Here is a 27,077-nt window from a genome sequence, read left to right on the forward strand (position 1 = left end):
TAGTTATTCTTTCGGATTTGGAGGGCATGGTGACCCATACCCAGGCATTTCAGACATGGTATTGTGTTCTTTGACTGAATTTGTAGACAAACAATGTCTAATTCACTTGAGCCTGATGATTTCTTCCCCCATATTTTCTGTTTTCATGTAAACAGTGTCCGGCACAGATATAATGAGCCATGGATGTACGGGCGCACGCCTCTGCTGTGTTGTCTCTCATCCTCTAATAAATAGGCCCTGCGAGATGGCGCCATGGTAACGCACCCTATGCCCCTTTCACCGACATAAATCTGCGGCCTGGCGGGGAGATTACACTGGATCCACACCGGCCTCGGCCAGTTTCACTGTGGGACGGAGGGGAAACAATTTATACAGGTTAATTGCGGCTATTTTTCTATTAATTAAGTACAAATATGTCCCCGTCCGTATCGCGAGGCCTCGCTCATGAAGCTATTTATGGCTTTCCTGCTTGATCCAGTTTGAATGGAGGAAAGTGGCTGTAAACAAGAGGCGGCGCGGCGCGTACAACCGGGCCGGAGAATAATAAACAACGTTATTACCCAGGTATCTGTAAAAAATGGTCATTACCTCAAGATCCTGTTATTAAAGGGCTATATACTTTAAATGTCAAAAAGTATGTGCCCCTCCACATTGCACCTACTGACCTCCCCCATCCTGCACCCATAGACATTAATATGGAGTCGGCCCCTCGGCTCCTGCTCGTCTTGGAAGGATTTCTACAAAATTTTGGAGCTGTCTGTGGGGAATTTTTGCCCCTTCATCCAGCAGAGCATTTGTGAGGTGACCCTGGTGTTGGGGAGACGCCACTATTGGTGTTGAATGGGGCTGGGGTCCTGGCTCTGTGCGGCAGGTCATCTTCTTCCACCAAAATCCCCCAACCATATCTTTATGGACCATGAGCACTGGGCGCAGTCATAGGGAGCAGAAAAGGGTCTTTCCAAACTGTTCCTACAAAGCTGGAGGCTATAATTGTCCACAATGTCTTGTGTGAAACATTAAGATTTGCCTTTACTGGGACTAAGGGGCCAAGGCTGACCCCTGCTCTCAGCCCGGAGCATTATCCTCCTCCACCAAACTGTACAGTGGGCACAATGCAGTCAGGGGGAACGTTCACCTGGAATCACCAAACCCAGAGTCCATCAGACGGAGATAGAGAAGTGCGATCCATAGCTACACACAACATGTTTCCTCCAGAGTCCAGTGGGGGCTGCTTTAAACTGCTACATCCACCGCTCGGCATTGTGCTTGGTGATGTATGGCTCAGCATTGTGCTTGGTGATGTACGGCTCGGCATTGTGCTTGGTGATGTATGGCTCGGCATTGTGCATGGTGATGTATGGCTCGGCATTGTGCTTGGTGATGTACGGCTCGGCATTGTGCTTGGTGATGTACAGCTCGGCATTGTGCTTGGTGATGTACAGCTCGGCATTGTGCTTGGTGATGTACAGCTCGGCATTGTGCTTGGTGATGTACGGCTCGGCATTGTGCTTGGTGATGTATGGCTCGGCATTGTGCTTGGTGATGTACGGCTCGGCATTGTGCTTGGTGAGGTACAGCTCAGCATTGTGTTTGGTGATGTATGGCTCGGCATTGCGCTTGGTGATGTACGGCTCGGCATTGCGCTTGGTGATGTACGGCTCGGCATTGTGCTTGGTGATGTATGGCTCGGCATTGTGCTTGGTGATGTACAGATCGGCATTGTGCTTGGTGATGTACGGCTCGGCATTGTGCTTGGTGATGTACGGCTCGGCATTGTGCTTGGTGATGTACGGCTCGGCATTGTGCTTGGTGATGTATGGCTCGGCATTGTGCATGGTGATGTATGGCTCGGCATTGTGCTTGGTGATGTACGGCTCGGCATTGTGCTTGGTGATGTACAGCTCGGCATTGTGCTTGGTGATGTACAGCTCGGCATTGTGCTTGGTGATGTACAGCTCGGCATTGTGCTTGGTGATGTACGGCTCGGCATTGTGCTTGGTGATGTATGGCTCGGCATTGTGCTTGGTGATGTACGGCTCGGCATTGTGCTTGGTGAGGTACAGCTCAGCATTGTGTTTGGTGATGTATGGCTCGGCATTGCGCTTGGTGATGTACGGCTCGGCATTGTGCTTGGTGATGTAAGGCTCGGCATTGTGCTTGGTGATGTACGGCTCGGCATTGTGCTTGGTGATGTACAGCTCAGTATTGTGCTTGGTGATGTACGGCTCAGCATTGTGCTTGGTGATGTATGGCTCGGCATTGTGCTTGGTGATGTATGGCTCGGCATTGTGCTTGGTGATGTACAGCTCAGCATTTTGCTTGGTGATGTACGGCTCGGCATTGTGCTTGGTGATGTATGGCTCGGCATTGTGCTTGGTGATGTACGGCTCGGCATTGTGCTTGGTGATGTACGGCTCGGCATTGTGCTTGGTGATGTACAGCTCAGCATTTTGCTTGGTGATGTACGGCTCAGCATTGTGCTTGGTGATGTACGGCTCGACATTGTACTTGGTTAGGTACGGTTGCTGCAGCTTCCATGAAACGTTCGGCAGGTGCAGTGTTAGTGCTGATGTTACAGAGCAGGTCTGGACTCTGCAGTTATGGGGTCAGCAGAGCATTAGTGACTTTTCTGTCCTCTGCTCCTCAGCACTCGGCCCCCCACTCTGTAATATTATGGGGACTCCACTTCATGGCTGAGTTGCTGTGTTTCCTTCCACTTCTTGATAATATCACTCACAGGTGATGGGGAAGATATAGGAGGAAAATATACATCAGGGGGCGAGAGGCCGGAGATTATACAGGGTGTTATACACTGGGAAGATGAGAGGCCAGATATTATACACCCTGGGGATATGGCAAGGGGTCTGAGGTTATATACTGGGGGAATGAGGGTTCTGGATGTTATACACCACGTGACGAGGGGCTGGATGTTATACACTCGGGGGATGAGGGGCCGGAGGTTATACACCCCGGGAGGGGATAAGGGGTCTGAGGTTATACCTCAGGAGAATGAGGGGCTGGATGTTATATGACGCGCCCACGGGGTCGGGGGTTACTCGTTGCCGGGCCGCGGTGCTTCTCCTGGGACGCCACGGTGGTCTCGCCTGGTTCCGTGACCCCGGGTGTCAATAAAATGGCTGGGGATGGGGATGTGGTCTCTTTACTCACTTCTCACACATTCAGCCGTTGGAAAGTGCCGATCCCCGCTGTGATGGGCTCCAGCCAATCCCGGATACCTCGGAGGTCGTGACCTGCGGTCCCTTCTGTTAGTTTCCTTTCAATGGTCTCCCTCCTCCCCAGCTTCTGGGCTTTGGAACAGGTCACGGGTGCCTGCTGCACTCCCCGCGAACTCTGGGATTCCCCCTTCCTTTATTCAGAATCCGGGTCGAGCCTCCTGTTCCAGACCACGGGCCCCGAACTACTCGTTCCCTGCTGCTCCTCCAAAGTGCAACCTCATACGGACACTGTCCAGTGCAGACCCGCTATTGTGTGTAATATGGCTCCTCACTTCCCCCTGTTGGTGCCCCGCCTCCCGGGTCCCTGACTAGTTGGCATGAGGTCCCATACCTCGTGATGGCTACCCCAGCACCTGGTTGGTTGTGGTTGTGGTTGTGGTTGTTACCAGCGACGACCTCCTCCGTATCCAAGACAAATACTGCACCTTAAGTGAGGTGCAGTACCCTGTGGCGCCTGAAGCCGCAGGGGTGCCATATACCCCCACAGCGCATCACAGCACGTCCGCAGGTTGTAAAAAAAAAAGTAATTCAGTGGAAACTGCATCATTTGATTTACAGATTAACAACAACTTTTCTTCCCTTTATGGGAGGTACTGACTCTTAAACGTTGCAAAACATACATCTCACATGTCACATGGAATCGGTTGACACTGTAAATGCATAAAATAGCCATGTAAAACATTCACTTTTGGGACAATAAAACATTTTTCTTTCTCATTGTACTTTCACTTTCACTTGTGCAATAAAACTTTCACTTTTCATATCACTTTCTTTTCACATCACATAAAACATTGGCATTATAAGTGCAACATATAAGCAGCAACTGTATGGGGAACCTACCCTTAACCCCCAACGTAGGCTCTGGGTGTGCTCAGAGCGTTCCGGACCCTTCTTCTCCTCTTCAGCACACCGACAGGTTTTCAGGTCTGAGTAATTCTGGTAGGGTGCACAACTGGTGGAACATATTTACAAGTAGAGTCCTGGCCATTCCAAGTCCGATGGCCCAGCTGTCCATTAAACACTTATGAGATCTACCCAGTTCTGTTTATCAAACTATTTACAGGAACCAGGTGATCCTACATTTCCAGTTCTTATGCAGCTTACCAGGGCAGCAGGTAATACATGGATACCATGGTCTGAGTCTCCTGGTCACAAGGTCCTCTGGTACCATGATCCATGTCCATTTCCTCCTCGCAGTCCCGGTTTTCCCGCACCCGATCAACCTGTATGTCCAGGGCATACATCCCCTCTCACCTCTTTGACAAGTGTAGGTGACGCGATCACCGGGGTAAAGGTTGCGGTCCGGGTGTCCTCGGCTTAAGTGGGATTCTACGTCCCTCTGGGAAACAAAAATGTCTTTGGTCATCCCGGATTCACCGATGAACCCCCACCCCCACTCCAGGTTGAAATGAACCACCATGCCATGCCGCAGCAGCCCCCGGAATGAGGGTCGCTCTCTACGGCTCCGCTGTTTGGCAGCCAGGTTCCGTGCCTCCATGGCTTTGTGGCGTGCCTGGTGTTACTCCTGCTCCGTGAGCACCTCCAGGAGTTGCCGCTCACTGGCCAACCTGTTTGCTTCCGGCGTGATGATAGGTTTCAGGGGAGCTTGCAGGCCTGTCTCCTTATCGACCATCGCATCCCAGGCCACACTTGATCTGCTGTGGCCAGGTGCGACAACCGGAGGCTCCGCCAGCGGTCCTGCCAGGTCACCGACTTCCAGGACCACAGGTGCTGCTGCTCCATGCACCTCCTCGGTGGCAGGTTCCATCCTCTCTGGGGCCAGCATCGCTGTTGCTCCCATCAGGGTTTGTGGCCACCTCCGGATGGTTCCCTCCTGCAGCTCCAGCAACTGAGCCTGCAACCGCCTCACTTCTTCCTCCTACAACTCTGGGGTGATTACTGGTTATGTCACCGGGGCTTCTTCGGGATGACCATGGGAGGTGGCTGCTTCCACCCTGCGCTCCTGGGGGTGCTCCGGGTGCTCTCCGCCATCTTACATCCGGTCCCAGACTGTGCGGTGAGCTCATCTTCATGCCCTTTCCAAGGGGGCGGGTCAGGTTTTTTTTAGATAAGTTTTGTTTTCCCTCTCTCATCAGGGTGGGCGGGGACGGTCCTTCTCGCCATTCTGTTACCCAGCCCACGAAGGGGACACACACCCAGATGGGGTGATTACACATGGCGCCTGTCGTTTCCAATGACCGCCAGTGTACAGTCTCTCAGTTCACAGTCTATAGGCACACATTACCCGCGGGCACGAAATCCTGTTCGTGACGCCAAAGTTGACGCGCCCACGGGGTTGGGGGTTACTCGTCGCCGGGCCGCGGTGCTTCTCCTGGGACGCCGCAGTGGCCTCGCCCGGTTCTGTGACCACGGGTGTCAATAAAATGTCTGGGGATGGGGACGATGGGTGTAGTTGTTTGTGACGCCACCTGTGGTGTGCGGATAATATGAGCCGCCGCTGCGGGACTTCTCTGCTGGGGCGGATAACTACGCAGGTCGGATGGTTCACCTCTCCACAGGCAGAGCTGTGCCCCAGGGAGGATGATGGTGAAGCGCTGATAGCGCAGGGGGCGCGATGGCGTAGGCGCCGGCAGTAACAGGACGACACAAGTCCAGTTCAAGGTCTCTTTACTCACTGATCACACTGTTCTGAGTTACAGTCAGGCTTGGGCATCTACCAGCTGTGTGCTCATTCATGGTCAGACTAGCAAGAGTTAAACTCTACTAGCCTGCTGGTTACCTCTGGGATCACGTTGTTGGAAACCGATCATATTTGCTCCCTGCCTTTTTAAGGTGGTGGAATCTGTCTTCCCATGTCGACTATAGTCTATTTCTGTGTATATCTTTGGGCTGTTGTGTGCCAGTCCTGCTGGTTATTATATTGCATGGTGCTTGGAGTTCTTGTGGAATCTTTCTCATCGTCTTGTTGTTTCCTCCCTGCGTCTATTTTCCTCCTTACCTCTTATTGTCTTTTACCTTTTGTGTAAGTGTGCATGTGAGATACAGATTTGGTTACCTCTGGGATCACATGTTGTTGGAAACGTATCACATTTGCTCCCCACCTTTTTAAGATGGTGGAATCTGTCTACCCACGCCGACTATAGTTTATTGCTGTTTTTGTCTGTGTGTTGTTGTGTCAAAATCCTGCTGGTGATTATATTGCGTGGTTCTTGGAGATGTTGTGGAGTTCACCAGTCATCTTGTTGTTTCCTCCTTCTCTCTTATTCTCTTATACCTCTGTGTGAGCACGCTGTGAAATAGAGTTTTGGTTCCCCTGTTGGCCTATTTAATGACACTCCTGTCCCGACCATCCTCTGGGGTAGTGAGGAGGAGCTATAAGATCAGGACTGGTCAGGAGCAGGGCCAAGAAGGCGGCTCAGACATCCTCACCTTCAGAGGTATCTCTAAGATAAGTGATAGCTAGGGTCCTCCTAGCCTGAGGGCCAGTCTAAGAGTTCTTGACCCCCAAATTTCTACTTGAGGAGGGCTTCTCCAATGGTAAAGTGGGGGGCTTGTTGGTGTTTGTGCTTCTAAGTGCTAAGAGGGGGTGCCACCGATACATTTTACCTTGGCCCAGGTATTAGGATATGAAGTCGTGGCAGCAAACAGAATAATCCCCCTAGGAGAAGGTCAACTTTGCTTATACAGAGACATCTACATCATCTGCAATGAATGTTGCAAAAACTTGACACCCCCCCCCCCTTCCTGAGATGATAACGCTGATTAATGAGGATACGGCTCACTATAATTTGGAGCTAGAGTAAAAAAAATTGGGGGTCAGAGGTCTTGGAAACTAATAAAAAAAAACCTTCGCTCACACCATATTTTTTATATAACCATATAGGACAAACCCGACTGCCACCCAAGAAGATGCGCTCCGCCGCTCCGGCTCGATTTCTTGATTTCCTGTTTACTTTCTCCAGTTTGGAATTTTTAATGAAGGACATAATGTCCCACTGGAAAATCCTAACTTAATTAGTACAAAAAACAAATAGGTGAAGATTAGGGAATTGAGGAGTCTCATAAAATTTTCCACTTTCTCTAGTGGCTTTCGACACAAAAGGCTGCTATGTCAGAGGAAGGAGGAAGGCTACGCAACGATAAACGGAGGCCAAGCCTGTAGGTACGTATATAGCATTCTTGTAAACAGTAAGGTAAATTAATATCATAGGTTAAAGTTAAAGGGAATCTGTCACCAGCATAACGTAGGGGCAGAGATCCTGATTCCAGCGATGTGTCACTTACTGGGCTGATTAGTGTAGTTTTGATAAAATCACTGATTAATCAGCAGGAGATTATCATTAGAGGACTACTTGGAGTGCTGCAGGTAGTCCAGCATATCATGAGCTCTGTATAACTGCTAGAGAAAGTATTGATTTTATGAAAATGAGAGCAAACAGCTCAGTAAGTGATACATCACTGGAATTGGGGTCTGTCTCTACATTATGCTGCACTCAGATGGGGAGAAAAAAACCTGGTGACAAAGTCCCTTTAAGAACACTAGAATTTTCAACAAAAACGCTAGAACTATAGCTGTACAAACACCTGCAATAAGATGCATACTTCACCACAATCATAACGACTTCCCACCATATGCTGGGCTAGAAACTAGGCACTCAAGTTGTCAAGAGTCACCCACAGGAAACTATTATACTGCTCTATTATGGATAAAAATATTACTACTATAATACTGCCCCTATGTACAGGAATATAACTACTATAATACTGCCCCCTATGTACAAGAATATAACTACTATAATACTGCCCCCTATGTACAAGAATATAACTACTATAATACTGCCCCTATGTACAAGAATATAACTGCTATAATACTGCCCCTATGTACAAGAATATAACTACTATAATACTGCCCCCTATGTACAAGAATATAACTACTATAATACTGCCCCTATGTACAAGAATATAACTACTATAATACTGCCCCCTATGTACAAGAATATAACTACTATAATACTGCCCCCTATGTACAAGAATATAACTACTATAATACTGCCCCCTATCTACAAGAATATAACTACTATAATACTGCTCCCTATGTACAAGAATATAACTACTATAATACTGCCCCCTATGTACAAGAATATAACTACTATAATACTGCCCCTATGTACAAGAATATAACTACTATAATACTGCCCCTTATGTACAAGAATATAACTACTATAATACTGCCCCCTATGTACAAGAATATAACTACTATAATACTGCCCCCTATGTACAAGAATATAACTACTATAATACTGCCTCCTATGTACAAGAATATAACTACTATAATACTGCCCCCTATGTACAAGAATATAACTGCTATAATACTGCTCTACTATGTACAAGAATATAACTACTATAATACTGCCCCCTATGTACAAGAATATAACTACTATAAGGCTATGTGCGCACGTTGCGTACAGTCACTGCAGAATTTTCTGCAGCGATCTGAAGAGCACACGTGCGCTTCAAATCGCTGCAGAAAATGTCCGTAGTGAAAAAAAAAAAAGCCGATTCCATGCGCTCTGCCTGCAGCTCCTGCCATAGACAGTGCAGGGGCTGCCGGCAAAGCGCACGGAAGAAGTGACATGTCACTTCTTAGAATGCGCGCTTTTGGCAGCAGCCGAAGCGCTGCGCTCTAAAACGCCACGTGCGCACGGCCCCTGCACAATCTCCATAGATTATGCAGGGGACGCAGGACGCATGCAGTTACGCTGCGCTACAAAGTGCAGCGTAACTGCATGTATTTACGCAACGTGCGCACATAGCCTAATACTGCCCCTATGTAAAAGAATATAACTGCTATAATACTGCTCCTATGTACAAGAATATAACACTAATGTTATGGAATGATTTTCACTTAAATTGAGAAATACATATTTTATATTAGAAGTCTTTGTTCATTATCTTCTTTAAGTCTGATCTTATGAATTTGTTTTAGAACTGTTGGTCTGAGAACAGGACCTCAAGTCTTTAAAATGACCTTAATCAGTAATTGCACAAGTTACCACGTCTAGATAAGACATTTTTTGATGGATATTGCTAGCAAAATATTTTAAAAGCATAAAGGTCAGTTTGTGTGGTATCTCTGAATAATCAAGGCCACTTTATGTATTTCACAACTTAAAAAAAAAGAAAAAACTTATTGTGATTATGGTTAGAATTACAGTTGTAGCTTATCCCATTGTGTGGTCATATACAGAAACGAAGTATACGATGAGGCACAAATTTCTGTTTATCTATTGCTCCTATGTACAAGGATATAACTACTATAATACTGCCCCTATGTACAAGAATATAACTACTATAATACTGCCCCCTATATACAAGAATATAACTACTATAATACTGCCCCTATGTACAAGAAAATAACTACTATAATACTGCCCCTATGTACAAGAATATAACTACTATAATGCTGCCCCCTATGTACAAGAATATAACTACTATAATACTGCCCCTATGTACAAGAATATAACTACTATAATACTGCCCCCTATGTACAAGAATATAACTACTATAATACTGCCCCTATGTACAAGAAAATAACTACTATAATACTGCTCCTATGTACAAGAATATAACTACTATAATACTGCCCCTATGTACAAGAATATAACTACTATAATACTGCCCCTATGTACAAGAATATAACTACTATAATACTGCCCCTATGTACAAGAATATAACTACTATAATACTGCCCCCTATATACAAGAATATAACTACTATAATACTGCCCCTATGTACAAGAAAATAACTACTATAATACTGCCCCTATGTACAAGAATATAACTACTATAATGCTGCCCCCTATGTACAAGAATATAACTACTATAATACTGCCCCTATGTACAAGAATATAACTACTATAATACTGCCCCCTATGTACAAGAATATAACTACTATAATACTGCCCCTATGTACAAGAAAATAACTACTATAATACTGCTCCTATGTACAAGAATATAACTACTATAATACTGCCCCTATGTACAAGAATATAACTACTATAATACTGCCCCTATGTACAAGAATATAACTACTATAATACTGCCCCTATGTACAAGAATATAACTACTATAATACTGCTCCTATGTACAAGGATATAACTACTATAATACTGCCCCTATGTACAAGAATATAACTACTATAATACTGCCCCTATGTACAAGGATATAACTACTATAATACTGCCCCCTATGTACAAGGATATAACTACTATAATACTGCCCCTATGTACAAGAATATAACTACTATAATACTGCCCTCTATGTACAAGAATATAACTACTATAATACTGCCCCTATGTACAAGAGTATAACTACTATAATACTGCCCCTATGTACAAGAGTATAACTACTATAATACTGCCCCTATGTACAAGAGTATAACTACTATAATACTGCCCCTATGTACAAGAGTATAACTACTATAATACTGCCCCTATGTACAAGAGTATAACTACTATAATACTGCCGTTATGTACAAGAATATACCTGCTATAATACTGCCCCTATGTACAAGAATATAACTACTATAATACTGCCCCCTATGTACAAGAATATAACTACTATAATACTGCCCCTATGTACAAGAATATAACTACTATAATACTGCCCCCTATGTACAAGAATATAACTACTATAATACTGCCCCCTATGTACAAGAATATACCTGCTATAATACTGCCCCCTATGTACAAGAATATAACTACTATAATACTGCTCCTATGTACAAGAATATAACTACTATAATACTGCCACCTATGTACAAGAATATAACTACTATAATACTGCCCCTATGTACAAGAATATAACTACTGTAATACTGCCCCCTATGTACAAGAATATAACTACTATAATACTGCTCCTATATACAAGAATATAACTACTATAATACTGCCCTCTATGTACAAGAATATAACTACTATAATACTGCTCCTATGTACAAGAATATAACTACTATAATACTGCCCCTATGTACAAGAATATACCTGCTATAATACTGCCCCTATGTACAAGAATATAACTACTATAATACTGCTCCTATGTACAAGAATATAACTACTATAATACTGCCACCTATGTACAAGAATATAACTACTATAATACTGCCCCTATGTACAAGAATATAACTACTGTAATACTGCCCCCTATGTACAAGAATATAACTACTATAATACTGCTCCTATATACAAGAATATAACTACTATAATACTGCCCCTATGTACAAGAATATAACTACTATAATACTGCTCCTATGTACAAGAATATAACTACTATAATACTGCCTCCTATGTACAAGAATATAACTACTATAATACTGCCCCTATGTACAAGAATATAACTACTATAATACTGCCCTCTATGTACAAGAATATAACTACTATAATACTGCTCCTATGTACAAGAATATAACTACTATAATACTGCCACCTATGTACAAGAATATAACTACTATAATACTGCCCCTATGTACAAGAATATAACTACTGTAATACTGCCCCCTATGTACAAGAATATAACTACTATAATACTGCTCCTATATACAAGAATATAACTACTATAATACTGCCCCTATGTACAAGAATATAACTACTATAATACTGCTCCTATGTACAAGAATATAACTACTATAATACTGCCTCCTATGTACAAGAATATAACTACTATAATACTGCCCCTATGTACAAGAATATAACTACTATAATACTGCCCTCTATGTACAAGAATATAACTACTATAATACTGCCCTCTATGTACAAGAATATAACTACTACAATACTGCTCCTATGTACAAGAATATAACTACTATAATACTGCCCCTATGTACAAGAATATAACTACTATAATACTGCCCTCTATGTACAAGAATATAACTACTATAATACTGCCCTCTATGTACAAGAATATAACTACTATAATACTGCTCCTATGTACAAGAATATAACTACTATAATACTGCCTCCTATGTACAAGAATATAACTACCATAATACTGCCCCTATGTACAAGAATATAACTACTATAATACTGCCCTCTATGTACAAGAATATAACTACTATAATACTGCCCTCTATGTACAAGAATATAACTACTACAATACTGCTCCTATGTACAAGAATATAACTACTATAATACTGCCCTCTATGTACAAGAATATAACTACTATAATACTGCTCCTATGTACAAGAATATAACTACTATAATACTGCCTCTATGTACAAGAATATAACTACTATAATACTGCCCCCTATGTACAAGAATATAACTACTATAATACTGCCCCCTATGTACAAGAATATATCTACTATAATACTGCTCCTATGTACAAGAATATACCTACTATAATACTGCCTCTATGTACAGGAATATACCTACTATAATACTGCCCCTATGTGCAAGAATATAACTACTATAATACTGCCCCTATATACAAGAATATAACTACTATAATACTGCCCCCTATGTACAAGAATATAACTACTATAATACTGCCCTCTATGTATAAGAATATAACTGTTATAATACTGCTTTTTATAAACTTTTTACACCATAGATTGATTAGTTTTTTTGAGAACTTCAGGGTGATATTCTCCATACCTTCGGTAGTTTTGGGGGGTTTAACCCTGTAGGCCCTGACAGTTGTAAGCTAGTGATATTCCCTTGCTTGTAGCCGATGGCGTGTGCGTTCTGCACTTCCGGCCCCATGTAAACCGTAATCATACAAATTGCCATCATTTACTAATCAGTGCATGCGATATATACACATATTTATCTCTATCGCTGGTGAGCAATGATTTTTCACCATCGTGAAGATAATTTCCATAAACATTGCCTGAAGTCCGTAGAAAAAAATGCTACTATCGAGCTGAATACAGTGTTATCTGAGCCGCTGCTGAGATACGGGTGAAGGTCAGGCACCAGGAAAAAGAGAAAGTCGCCCGACCCACGCTGGTGCACTACACGTCACAGACCTCCGCAGCATTTGTTCCCTGCACAGGCCCTCGCCCGCTCACCCTGCACTGTGTATGGAGGCAGGCTTAGTATGGCACTGTTAGTGTGAGTGGATTTCTAGCAGAAGTCTTCGATTTCTGAGGACAATTTGTCTCTGGTTATGGGGGTCCTTGCTATTGTCTATAGGGGGACTCTCATATTGTTTATGGGGGATATTTTTTATAAGGACAATCTGGCAATAAGGTGAATGGGACTGTTACTCATGTCACTTTAGTACCATTTATTGGGAGACTTACACTGTTCATTGCCGCCAGGGGCGTAACGATAGCGGTCGCAGAGATTGTGACTGCGACCGGGCCCGGCAGGGTTAGGGCCCCGATACCCGCCCTGCAGAGAAGCAGCCGGCTCCTCTCTGGGAGAGAGGAGCTGTGCTGTCAATGGCAGAGCATGTGGCTGCTATGGGGCCTGTGACTCAGGGGGGTCCCGGGACCAGTGGCGGCATCGAGCCCCCCTCGCCCATCATCGCACAAAGTAATGATGAAGGATGGAGAGGAGCACTCCGACTCTGGCTCGACATCTCAGTGCAGCAGAGCGTGGTGACATCACTACGGCGCAACTGCTGAGCTGAGACTGCAAAGCGCGGGACACTGACCGAAGCAGCGGGGAACAAGGAGAAGTGAGGACTTGGTTATTTATTTAGGAACGAGGAGAAGTGAGGACTATTTTTTATAATCAGTTAATACACAGTGGCCAGAGGCCTATGGCGGTGCATTAAACGGTATGGAGGCTGCATATCACAATATGAAGGACACCTTATACATGGACTATGGGGGTGCATTATAATACATGGAGGACTATGGGGGTGCATTAAATGGTATTGGGACTGCATAATATAATATGGAGGACTATAGGGCTGCATTATAAAATATGGAGGACTATTGAGCTGCATTAAATGGTTTGGGAGCTGCATAATATAATATGGAGGACTGTGGGGCTGCATTATAAAACATGGAGGGCTATGGAGCTGCATTATAATATATGGAGGCCTATGCGTATGCATTAAACAGTATGTGGGCTGCATAATACAATATGAAGGACTAAGGGAGCTGCATTATAATATATGAAGGGTTATGTGCGTCCCATTATACTATATGGAAGGCTATGTGGGGGCCATTATAGTATTTGGAGACCTATATACGAAGGGGGACAAAAATAAATGCATGGGATGGGAAAGTTTTGGGCTGAGGGAAAGTGGTTCTTTCCCATGCTCTGCTATACATCTTTTCCTCAGCACCCAGCTTTCCCATGCTCTGATATCATGGGAAAGCTGAGTACTAAGGGAAAGATGTATAGCAGAGCATGGGAAAGCTGGGTGCTGAGAGAAAGATGTATATCAGAGCATGGGAAAGCTGGGTGCTGAGAGAAAGATGTATATCAGAGCATGGGAAAGCTGGGTGCTGAGGGAAAGATGTATATCAGAGCATGGGTAAGCTGGGTGCTGAGGGAAAGATGTATATCAGAGCATGGGAAAGCTGGGTGCTGTGGGAAAGCTGTATAGCAGAGCATGGGAAAGCTGGGTGCTGTGGGAAAGATGTATATTAGAGCATGGGAAACCTGTGTGCTGAGGGAAAGGTGTATATCAGAGCATGGGAAAGCTGGGTGCTGTGGGAAAGCTGTATAGCAGAGCATGGGAAAGCTGGGTGCTGTGGGAAAGATGTATATCAGAGCATGGGAAAGCTGGGTGCTGAGGGAAAGATGTATACCAGATCATGGGAAAGCTGGGTCCTGAGGGAAAGATGTATATCAGAGCATGGGAAAGCTGGGTGCTAAGCGAACGATGTATATCAGAGCATGGGAAAGCTGGGTGCTGAGGGAAAGATGTATATCAGAGCATGGGAAAGCTGGGTGCTGAGGGAAAGATGTATACCAGATCATGGGAAAGCTGGGTGCTGAGGGAAAGATGTATATCAGAGCATGGGAAAGCTGCATGCTGAGGGAAAAATGTATAGCAGAACATGGGGAAGGTGCCTGCTGAGGACAAGATGGATATCAGAAGATAGGACAGTGGGTGCTGATAGAGGGATTTCAGATCATGGGAAACATGGGAGTGCTGAGGGAAAGAGGCAAGTGTCAGCGACACTATCCTGTACCCTGAGTGTCGGCATCATTATCCCCTACCCCAAGTGTCGGTGTACGGTTGGTGGACCCAGGTTTAAACTTTGCACCAGGGCCCATCAAACCCCAGTTACGCCACTGATTGCCACAGTCTGGTACTGTCTACGGGGACACAGCACTGTCAATTGTGTCAGTCTAGCACTATTTATGGGGTCACTCTGGCACTGTTTGTGGGGACACTTCTGAGCTATAATGGGATCTCTCTGGTACTAAATATGGGGACACTCTGGAGCTATAATGGGGTCACTCTGGTACTAAATATGGGGGTACTCCTGAGCTATAACGGGGTCACTCTGGTACTAAATATGGGGACACTCCTGAGCTATAATGGGGTCACTCTGGTACTAAATATGGGGACACTCCTGAGCTATAATGGGGTCACTCTGGTACTAAATATGGGGACACTCCTGAGCTATAATGGGGTCACTCTGGTACTAAATATGGGGACACTCCTGAGCTATAATGGGGTCACTCTGGTACTAAATATGGGGACACTCCTGAGCTATAACAGGGTCTCTCTGTTATTAAATATGGGGGCATCCTGAGCTATAATGGGGTCACTCTGATACTAAATATGGGGACACTCCTGAGCTGTAATGGGGTCACTCTGATACTAAATATGGGGACACTCCTGAGCTGTAATGGGGTCACTCTGATACTAAATATGGGGACACTCCTGAGATATAATGGGGTCACTCTGGTACTAAATATGGGGACACTCCTGAGATATAATGGGGTCACTCTGGTACTAAATATGGGGACACTCCTGAGCTATAATGGGGCCACTGTGGTACTAAATATGGGGACACTCCTGAGATATAATGGGGTCACTCTGGTACTAAATATGGAGACACTCCTGAGCTATAATGGGGCCACTTTGGTACTAAATATGGGGACACTCCTGAGCTATAATGGGGTCTCTCTGGTACTAAATATGGGGACACTCCTGAGCTTTAATGGGGTCACTCTGGTACTAAATATGGGGACACTCCTGAGCTTTAATGGGGTCACACTGGTACTAAATATGGGGACACTCCTGAGCTTTAATGGGGTCACACTGGTACTAAATATGGGGACACTCCTGAGCTTTAATGGGGTCACTCTGGTACTAAATATGGGGACACTCCTGAGCTTTAATGGGGTCACTCTGGTACTAAATATGGGGACACTCCTGAGCTATAATGGGGTCTCTCTGGTACTAAATATGGGGACACTCCTGAGCTATAATGGGGTCTCTCTGGTACTAAATATGGGGACACTCCTGAGCTATAATGGGGCCTCTGTGGTACTAAATATGGGGACACTCCTGAGATATAATGGGGCCACTCAGTTACTGAATATGGGGACACTCCTGAACTATAATGGGGTCTATCTGATACTAAATTTGGGGACACTCCTGAGCTATAATGGGGTCACTCTGTTACTGAATATGGGGACACGTCAGTGTAGGTTTATTTCCCATCATGCTTTGCTGAACCTTTCTATTTCGGGATGGATGGGTCATTTACGGTAACTGAGCGTACGGCTTGTATATACAGTTAGGTCCAGAAATCTTTGGACAGTGACACAATTTTTGCGAGTTGGGCTCTGCATGCCACCACATTGGATTTGAAATGAAACCTCTACAACAGAATTCAAGTGCAGATTGTAACGTTTAATTTGAAGGTTTGAACAAAAATATCTGATAGAAATTGTAGGAATTGTCACATTTCTTTACAAACACTCCACATTTTAGGAGGTCAAAAGTAATTGGACAAATAAACCAAACCCAAACAAAATATTTTTATTTTCAATATTTTGTTGCGAATCCTTTGGAGGCAATCACTGCCTTAAGTCTGGAACCCATGGACATCACCAAACGCTGGGTTTCCTCCTTCTTAATGCTTTGCCAGGCCTTTACAGCCGCAGCCTTCAGGTCTTGCTTGTTTGTGGGTCTTTCCGTCTTAAGTCTGGATTTGAGCAAGTGAAATGCATGCTCAATTGGGTTAAGATCTGGTGATTGACTTGGCCATTGCAGAATGTTCCACTTTTTTGAACTCATGAACTCCTGGGTAGCTTTGGCTGTATGCTTGGGGTCATTGTCCATCTGTACTATGAAGCGCCGTCCGATCAACTTTGCGGCATTTGGCTGAATCTGGGCTGAAAGTATATCCCGGTACACTTCAGAATTCATCCGGCTACTCTTGTCTGCTGTTATGTCATCAATAAACACAAGTGACCCAGTGCCATTGAAAGCCATGCATGCCCATGCCATCACGTTGCCTCCACCATGTTTTACAGAGGATGTGGTGTGCCTTGGATCATGTGCCGTTCCCTTTCTTCTCCACACTTTTTTCTTCCCATCATTCTGGTACAGGTTGATCTTGGTCTCATCTGTCCATAGAATACTTTTCCAGAACTGAGCTGGCTTCATGAGGTGTTTTTCAGCAAATTTAACTCTGGCCTGTCTATTTTTGGAATTGATGAATGGTTTGCATCTAGATGTGAACCCTTTGTATTTACTTTCATGGAGTCTTCTCTTTACTGTTGACTTAGAGACAGATACACCTACTTCACTGAGAGTGTTCTGGACTTCAGTTGATGTTGTGAACGGGTTCTTCTTCACCAAAGAAAGTATGCGGCGATCATCCACCACTGTTGTCATCCGTGGACGCCCAGGCCTTTTTGAGTTCCCAAGCTCACCAGTCAATTCCTTTTTTCTCAGAATGTACCCGACTGTTGATTTTGCTACTCCAAGCATGTCTGCTATCTCTCTGATGGATTTTTTCTTTTTTTTTCAGCCTCAGGATGTTCTGCTTCACCTCAATTGAGAGTTCCTTAGACCGCATGTTGTCTGGTCACAGCAACAGCTTCCAAATGCAAAACCACACACCTGTAATCAACCCCAGACCTTTTAACTACTTCATTGATTACAGGTTAACGAGGGAGACGCCTTCAGAGTTAATTGCAGCCCTTAGAGTCCCTTGTCCAATTACTTTTGGTCCCTTGAAAAAGAGGAGGCTATGCATTACAGAGCTATGATTCCTAAACCCTTTCTCCGATTTGGATGTGAAAACTCTCATATTGCAGCTGGGAGTGTGCACTTTCAGCCCATATTATATATAGAATTGTATTTCTGAACATGTTTTTGTAAACAGCTAAAATAACAAAACTTGTGTCACTGTCCAAATATTTCTGGACCTAACTGTATAGCGAGGGCCATAATAAATTTGTTGGACCGGAAACGTCAGGTTCTTCTGAGACCATGTTTTTCTGTGACTCCCTCGGTCGCGCCCGTCCTGGACACCGTGTCCTGCCATATACATGGTCATTAGCCATAAACAGCGGGAATCCTGTCAGCGGCACACACGATCCCGCCAGGACCTCACATTCTGCCCGCATCCCGGTGGAATGTTTCCATCGCCGCTTGTTGTTTTTTTTTCCTTATCATCTGTAATTAACTTGTTTCAGCCCATTAAATGCCGGTTTACCTAACCCCTCCGGCATTACATGTTTTGGGCCGTGTCCAAAGGTAGCAGAAGCCTACAACGTCTCAGGATGTGGGAAAAGTCCGCGGCGCACTGTTATTTGCCTTTTTTCGGCAACAAGGGTGTTAATTTATTTTTATTAGTTTGACGACATCAAATTAATGACAGTAATAAAAAACAATATTTAAAGAGATACGAGAGTTAAAAATGGAGGTCCACAATATAATGTATAGAGGAATATTCATGAAGATCCCTCCAAGCAGGCAGGGGTTAACTACAATAGGTGCAGGGGTTGTAATCCCACCCGGTCCCTGGAGTCTAGAGGGGCCGAAAAAGTCCCTGTGGGATATATGAAACGACCAGAGACTTGAAATAATTGGGGGTCCTTTACAAGCTTCTGTATTGGGGCCCACGAGGTTCATGTTACTCCACTGCCAGCAGGTATAATGCTAGACTGACAAATTGTCTTGGGGAGAATAACATTAGGCAGATTGATGGAGGGAGTAGTATTAATCAGACTGATGGAGAGAGTAGTATTAAGGTGACTGACAGAGAGAGTACAGTAGTATTAGGCAGACTGACGGAGACAATAGTATTAGGGTGATTGATGGAGAGAGTAGTATTAAGGTGACTGACAGAGAGAGTACAGTAGTATTAGGCAGACTGACGGAGACTATAGTATTAGGGTGACTAATGGAGAGAGTAGTATTAGGCAGACTGATGGAGAGAGTAGTATTGGGGTGACTGATGGAGAGAGTAGTATTGGGGTGACTGACAGAGAGAGTACAGTAGTATTAGGCAGACTGACGGAGACAATAGTATTAGGGTGACTAATGGAGAGAGTAGTATTAGGCAGACTGACGGAGACAATAGTATTAGGGTGACTAATGGAGAGAGTAGTATTAGGCAGACTGATGGAGAGAGTAGTATTAGCAAGACTGATGGAGAGAGTAGTATTAGGTAGACTGATGGAGAGAGTAGTATTAGCAAGACTGATGGAGAGAGTAGTATTAGGTAGACTGATGGAGAGAGTAGTATTAGCAAGACTGATGGAGAGAGTAGTTTTAGGCAGACTGATGGAGAGAATAGTATTAGGCAGACTGATGGAGAGAGTAGTATTAGGCAGACTGATGGAGAGAGTAGTATTAGGGTGACTGATGGAGAGAGTAATATTGTGGTGACTGATGGAGAGAGTAGTATTAGGGTGACTGATGGAGAGAGTAGGATTAGGCAGACTGATGGAGGGAGTAGGATTAGGCAGACTGATGGAGGGAGTAGGATTAGGCAGACTGATGGAGAGAGTAGTATTAGGCAGACTGATGGAGGGAGTAGGATTAGGCAGACTGATGGAGGGAGTAGGATTAGGCAGACTGATGGAGGGAGTAGGATTAGGCAGACTGATGGAGAGAGTAGTATTAGGCAGACTGATGGAGAGAGTAGTATTAGGCAGACTGATGGAGAGAGTAGTATTAGGCAGACTGATGGAGAGAGTAGTATTAGGCAGACTGATGGAGGGAGTAGTATTAGGCAGACTGATGGAGAGAGTAGTATTAGGCAGACTGATGGAGAGAGTAGTATTAGGCAGACTGATGGAGAGAGTAGTATTAGGCAGACTGATGGAGAGAGTAGTATTAGGCAGACTGACAGAGAGAGTAGTATTAGGCAGACTGACGGAGAGAGTAGTATTAGGCAGACTGATGGAGAGAGTAGTATTAGGCAGACTGATGGAGAGAGTAGTATTAGGCAGACTGATGGAGAGAGTAGTATTAGGCAGACTGATGGAGGGAGTAGTATTAGGCAGACTGATGGAGAGAGTAGTATTAGGCAGACTGATGGAGAGAGTAGTGTTAGGCAGACTGATGACGAGAGTAGTATTAGGCAGACTGATGGAGAGAGTAGTATTAGGCAGACTGACGGAGAGAGTAGTATTAGGCAGACTGATGGAGAGAGTAGTATTAGGCAGACTGATGGAGAGAGTAGTATTAGGCAGACTGATGGAGAGAGTAGTATTATGCAGACTGATGGAGAGAGTAGTATTAGGCAGACTGATGGAGGGAGTAGTATTATGCAGACTGATGGAGAGAGTAGTATTAGGCAGACTGATGGAGGGAGTAGTATTAGGCAGACTGATGGAGGGAGTAGTATTAGGCAGACTGATGGAGAGAGTAGTATTATGCAGACTGATGGAGAGAGTAGTATTAGGCAGACTGATGGAGGGAGTAGTATTATGCAGACTGATGGAGAGAGTAGTATTAGGCAGACTGATGGAGAGAGTAGTATTAGGCAGACTGATGGAGGGAGTAGTATTAGGCAGACTGATGGAGGGAGTAGTATTAGGCAGACTGATCGGGTAAGAACCCGTACTTGGCTATTTGATTGCCTGAGAAACTGATGTACAGAGCTTAAAGGGAACCAATCACCAGGATTTTCGTATATAGGCTAAAGCCAGCGCTATAATGGCGCTATCAGGCTGATTCTATACATACAGTGCTATACTGGCACTATCAGGCTGATTCTATACATACCTGTAGTGGTCAGCTCGGATGTGTGGGTTTTGAAATTGAAGAAAGTAAAGTTTATAAAATGAGCTGCTTGTTGAGTGACAGCAGCTGAGGAGCAGATAATATATTCATAGTTATCCCCTCCCCCTGTTAGATTTAGCATAAGCATTATACAAATGATACACTTTGTCTCTTGCAGGACCTGTGTGAGGTCATACCCATGTGACCAGAAGGGGCGGGGCCTCAGCCAACAAAACTAGATACCAGGTCACATGGGTATGACCTCACACAGGTCCTGCAAGACACAAAGTGAATCGTTTGTCTAATACTTATGCTAATTCTAACAAGGGGAGGGGATAACTATGAACATATTATCTGCTCCTCAGCTGCTGTCACTCAACAAGCAGCTCATTTTATAAACTTTACTTTTTTCAGCGGTGTTGGTGTGCACAGCTCTCTGTGCTACGTCTCTGACTCAAGTGATCAGGTACAATCACTTATGGAGGTAGTGCTTTACTAGGACAGGACTAAAGTGCCCCTATTATTTGGTTTTGGTAACTATTGATTTTGGACTATAACACACAGACATATTGTGAGCGCTCAGTGATATATTTTACCCAGATGCCAAATTACCAGTGTGCCAGCCCCAAAAAAAAAGGTAAAAAGAGGCAAAACTCATCATCGCCTGTGATATGAAGACTCGCTGTGCCAGAACACCGTGTTTATCACCAGCCCGATACCGCTGCCAGGGCACTGCCGCAGCTGAGAACAGACTGCAACATCCACAGCAGATGCTGTCCTGTAACATGGGAACTTGTTTTATGCAAAGACACTGAGCAAACTGTTCTTAGATAAGTATAGAAACGATGGAAAAGCAACGCTCCCGTTACATGTACTGCACAATACCCACACACAGCACAGTGCACACAGTGCAGAAAACCGAGGATGCCACAGAAAGGACAACCTAAAGAAAAAACACTGATAATTCATACTGCCGCCCCGCAACTACACATGCAGAATATTCTAGCTATATTCCTGCACATTGGGGCAGTATTATAGTAGTTATATTCTTGTACATGGGGACAGTATTATAGTAGTTATATTCTTGTACATAGGAGCAGTATTATAGTAGTTATATCCTTGTACATGGGGCAGTATTATAGTAGTTATATTCTTGTACATAGGGAGCAGTATTATAGTAGTTATATTCTTGTACATAGGAGCAGTATTATAGTAGTTATATTCTTGTACATGGGGACAGTATTATAGCAGTTATATTCTTGTACATAGGAGCAGTATTATAGTAGTTATATCCTTGTACATAGGGGCAGTATTATAGTAGTTATATTCTTGTACATGGGGACAGTATTATAGTAGTTACATTCTTGTACATAGGAGCAGTATTATAGTAGTTATATCCTTGTACATAGGGGCAGTATTATAGTAGTTATATTCTTGTACATAGGGGCAGTATTATAGTAGTTATATTCCTGTACATAGGGGGCAGTATTATAGTAGTTATTTTCTTGCACATAGGGACAGTATTATAGTAGTTATATTCTTGTATATAGGGGGCAGTATTATAGTAGTTTTATTCTTGTACATAGGGGGCAGTATTATAGTACTTATTTTCTTGTACATAAGGACAGTATTATAGTAGTTATATTCTTTTACATAGGGGGCAGTATTATAGTAGTTATATTCTTGTATATAGGGGGCGGTATTATAGTAGTTATATTCTTGTACATAGGAGCAGTATTATAGTAGTTATATTCTTGTACATAGAGGGCAGTATTATAGTAGTTATATTCTTGTACATAGGGGCAGTATTATGGTAGTTACATTCTTGTACATAGGGGGCAGTGTTATAGTAGTTATATTGTACATAGGGGCAGTATTATAGTAGTTTTATTCTTGTACATAGGGGGCAGTATTATAGTAGTTATTTTCTTGTACATAGGGACAGTATTATAGTAGTTATATTCTTGTATATAGGGGGCAGTATTATAGTAGTTATATTCTTGTACATAGGGGGCAGTATTATAGTAGTTATATTCTTGTACATAGGAGCAGTATTATAGTAGTTATATTCTTGTACATAGGGGGCAGTATTATAGTAGTTATATTCTTGTACATAGGAGCAGTATTATAGTAGTTATATTCTTGTACATAGGGGGCAGTATTATAGTAGTTATATTTTTGTACATAGGAGCAGTATTATAGTAGTTATATTCTTGTACATAGGGGCAGTATTATAGTAGTTATATTCTTGCACATAGGGGGCAGTATTATAGTAGTTATATTCTTGTACATAGGGGCAGTATTATAGTAGTTATATTCTTGTATATAGGGGCAGTATTATAGTAGTTATATTCTTGTACATAGGGGCAGTATTATAGTAGTTATATTCTTGTATATAGGGGCAGTATTATAGTAGTTATATTCTTGTACATAGGAGCAGTATTATAGTAGTTATATTCTTGTACATAGGGGCAGCATTATAGTAGTAATATTCTTGTACATAGGGGCAGTATTATAGTAGTTATATTCTTGTACATAGGAGCAGTATTATAGTAGTTATATTCTTGTACATAGGGGCAGTATAGTAGTTATATTCCTGTACATAGGGGCAGTATTATTGTAGTTATATCCTTGTACATAGGGGCAGTATTATAGTAGTAATATTCTTGTACATAGGGGCAGTATTATAGTAGTTATAGTCTTGTACATAGGGGCAGTATTATAGTAGTTATATTCTTGTACATAGGGGGCAGTATTATAGTAGTTATATTCTTGTACATAGGCACAGTATTATAGTAGTTATATTCTTGCACATAGGGGGCAGTATTATAGTAGTTATATTCTTGTATATAGGGGCGGTGTTATAGTAGTTATATTCTTGTACATAGGAGCAGTATTATGGTAGTTACATTCTTGTACATAGGGGGCAGTATTATAGTAGTTATATTGTACATAGGGGCAGTATTATAGTAGTTTTATTCTTGTACATAGGGGGCAGTATTATAGTAGTTATTTTCTTGTACATAGGGACAGTATTTTAGTAGTTATATTCTTGTATATAGGGGGCAGTATTACAGTTAGGTCCAGAAATCTTTGGACAGTGACACAATTTTGGCGAGTTGGGCTCTTCATGCCACCACATTGGATTTGAAATGAAACCTCTACAACAGAATTCAAGTGCAGATTGTAACGTTTAATTTGAAGGTTTGAACAAAAATATCTGATAGAAATTGTAGGAATTGTCACATTTCTTTACAAACACTCCACATTTTAGGAGGTCAAAAGTAATTGGACAAATAAACCAAACCCAAACAAAATACTTTTTTTTTCAATATTTTGTTGCGAATCCTTTGGAGGCAATCACTGCCTTAAGTCTGGAACCCATGGACATCACCAAACGCTGGGTTTCCTCCTTCTTAATGGTTTGCCAGGCCTTTACAGCCGCAGCCTTCAGGTCTTGCTTGTTTGTGGGTCTTTCCGTCTTAAGTCTGGATTTGAGCAAGTGAAATGCATGCTCAATTGGGTTAAGATCTGGTGATTGACTTGGCCATTGCAGAATGTTCCACTTTTTTGTACTCATGAACTCCTGGGTAGCTTTGGCTGTATGTTTGGGGTCATTGTCCATCTGTACTATGAAGCGCCGTCCGATCAACTTTGCGGCATTTGGCTGAATCTGGGCTGAAAGTATATCCCGGTACACTTCAGAGTTCATCCGGCTACTCTTGTCTGCTGTTATGTCATCAATAAACACAAGTGACCCAGTGCCATTGAAAGCCATGCATGCCCATGCCATCACGTTGCCTCCATCATGTTTTACAGAGGATGTGGTGTGCCTTGGATCATGTGCCGTTCCCTTTCTTCTCCAAACTTTTTTCTTCCCATCATTCTGGTACAGGTTGATCTTTGTCTCATCTGTCCATAGAATACTTTTCCAGAACTGAGCTGGCTTCATGAGGTGTTTTTCAGCAAATTTAACTCTGGCCTGTCTATTTTTGGAATTGATGAATGGTTTGCATCTAGATGTGAACCCTTTGTATTTACTTTCATGGAGTCTTCTCTTTACTGTTGACTTAGAGACAGATACACCTACTTCACTGAGAGTGTTCTGGACTTCAGTTGATGTTGTGAACGGGTTCTTCTTCACCAAAGAAAGTATGCGGCGATCATCCACCACTGTTGTCATCCGTGGACGCCCAGGCCTTTTTGAGTTTCCAAGCTCACCAGTCAATTCCTTTTTTCTCAGAATGTACCCGACTGTTGATTTTGCTACTCCAAGCATGTCTGCTATCTCTCTGATGGATTTTTTCTTTTTTTTCAGCCTCAGGATGTTCTGCTTCACCTCAATTGAGAGTTCCTTAGATCGCATGTTGTCTGGTCACAGCAACAGCTTCCAAATGCAAAACCACACACCTGTAATCAACCCCAGACCTTTTAACTACTTCATTGATTACAGGTTAACGAGGGAGACGCCTTCAGAGTTAATTGCAGCCCTTAGAGTCCCTTGTCCAATTACTTTTGGTCCCTTGAAAAAGTGGAGGCTATGCATTACAGAGCTATGATTCCTAAACCCTTTCTCCGATTTGGATGTGAAAACTCTCATATTGCAGCTGGGAGTGTGCACTTTCAGCCCATATTATATATATAATTGTATTTCTGAACATGTTTTTGTAAACAGCTAAAATAACAAAAGTTGTGTCACTGTCCAAATATTTCTGGCCCTGACTGTATAGTAGTTATATTCTTGTATATAGGGGGCGTTATTATAGTAGTTATATTCTTGTACATAGGAGCAGTATTATAGTAGTTATATTCTTGTACATAGGGGCAGTATTATGGTAGTTACATTCTTGTACATAGGAGCAGTATTATAGTAGTTATATTGTACATAGGGGCAGTATTATAGTAGTTTTATTCTTGGACATAGGGAGCAGTATTATAGTAGTTATTTTCTTGTACCTAGGGACAGTATTATAGTAGTTATATTCTTGTATATAGGGGGCAGTATTATAGTAGTTATATTCTTGTACATAGGGGGCAGTATTATAGTAGTTATATTCTTGTACATAGGAGCAGTATTATAGTAGTTATATTCTTGTACATAGGGGCAGTATTATAGTAGTTATATTCTTGCACATAGGGGGCAGTATTATAGTAGTTATATTCTTGTACATAGGGGCAGTATTATAGTAGTTATATTCTTGTATATAGGGGCAGTACTATAGTAGTTATATTCTTGTACATAGGGGCAGTATTATAGTAGTTATATTCTTGTACATAGGAGCAGTATCATAGTAGTTATATTCTTGTACATAGGGGGCAGTATTATAGTAGCTATATTCTTGTACATAGGGGCAGTATTATAGTAGTTATATTCTTGTACATAGGGGCAGTATTATAGTAGTTATATTCTTGTACATAGGGGGCAGTATTATAGTAGTTATATTCTTGTACATAGGGGCAGTATTATAGTAGTTATATTCTTGTACATAGGGGGCAGTATTACAGTAGTAATATTCTTGTACATAGGGGCAGTATTATAGTAGTTATATTTTTGTACATAGGGGCAGTATTATAGTAGTTATATTCTTGTATATAGGGGCAGTACTATAGTAGTTATATTCTTGTACATAGGAGCAGTATTATAGTAGTTATATTCTTGTACATAGGGGCAGTATTATAGTAGTTATATTCTTGTACATAGGAGCAGTATTAT

General features: G+C 42.9%; 1 long non-coding RNA gene across 3 annotated transcripts in view; it reads left to right on the forward strand.

Annotated features, from left to right (window-relative positions):
• The first annotated feature begins 279 nt into the window (after positions 1 to 279).
• Positions 280 to 27,077, forward strand: part of LOC142245572 (uncharacterized) — a 95,159-nt gene continuing 68,361 nt past the window's right edge. The window contains exon 1 of one of the 3 annotated variants that reach the window (XR_012724783.1): positions 280 to 375. This is a non-coding gene — a long non-coding RNA (uncharacterized LOC142245572). Of the gene's footprint in view, positions 376 to 544; positions 565 to 7,305; positions 7,360 to 27,077 lie in introns of those variants that run through there. The other 2 variants (XR_012724785.1, XR_012724782.1) reach the window with 2 other exon arrangements.

Source organism: Anomaloglossus baeobatrachus, chromosome 7 (assembly GCF_048569485.1).
Source record: "Anomaloglossus baeobatrachus isolate aAnoBae1 chromosome 7, aAnoBae1.hap1, whole genome shotgun sequence".
NCBI lineage: Eukaryota > Metazoa > Chordata > Amphibia > Anura > Aromobatidae > Anomaloglossus > Anomaloglossus baeobatrachus.